At 33.6% G+C, this 785-nt stretch overlaps 1 non-coding gene across 1 annotated transcript; it reads right to left on the reverse strand.

Annotated features, from left to right (window-relative positions):
- Positions 1-452: 452 nt before the first annotated feature.
- On the reverse strand, positions 453-559 carry LOC138153369 (U6 spliceosomal RNA). The gene has a single exon (XR_011166351.1). It is a non-coding gene; the product is annotated as a U6 spliceosomal RNA (small nuclear RNA).
- Between the last annotated feature and the right edge of the window lie 226 nt (positions 560-785).

Raw genomic sequence — 785 nt, forward strand, 5'->3', positions numbered from 1 at the left:
ATCACAGCCAATAAGCAATTTCTCCATGTTTATATTTTTCTGTATGTTTCCATAAGAAATCCACACAGTGTCTTGGAGAACGTTTTGAAATTTTTATGATTTTTTTTTATCACTTGGACTGTCAATCTATTATTATTCACTCCTTGTACATGACTGGACGGTGTCCTTTCTTAGTTTTTTTTTGGGGGGGGTGGTGATAGTAAATGTTAATTCTTTCTGGAAAAATGCATACAAATATATATGAAACCTGTTTAATTTGCAATATTAACATTTTCTCCATGACTTTTCTAACACTAAATAATCAATAAAAATTCAATCCCTAATTTGCAGCCTTTGAAAATTTTCGAGTTATAAATGCTCACACTGAAAATTTAACAGTTGGTTTTCAAAAGCCAGTTCCAACTGCCTCTAGCACACTCTTGACTGTGTATATTCTTTTCTTTTTTTTTTTTTTTAGTATGGAACACTTCACAAATTTGCATGTTATCCTTGTGCAGGGGCCATGCTAATCTTCTTTCTATCGTTCCAATTTTAGTACATGTGCTGCCGAAGCAAGCACAATTGTACATATTCTTAACAGCATATTTTATGCTTCTTTTCATGTGAACTATCAATGGTTTCATCCTACAGCCTGTTTATACTCACTCTTCACACTTCCTTTACTCTTGGCTATAAGAGACCTTCAACAAATGTCTAGATAATTGAAGTCTCCCGTCACTATTTTGTTATGACTCTGTGCCATGCTTGTAACCAGCTTTCCTGAATTCTTCATCTAACAGCATCTT

This window comes from Petaurus breviceps, unplaced genomic scaffold, assembly GCF_028583685.1.
Source record: "Petaurus breviceps papuanus isolate PSGF00001 unplaced genomic scaffold, PetGlider_PUasm1.0 90977, whole genome shotgun sequence".
Classification (NCBI taxonomy): Eukaryota; Metazoa; Chordata; class Mammalia; order Diprotodontia; family Petauridae; genus Petaurus; species Petaurus breviceps.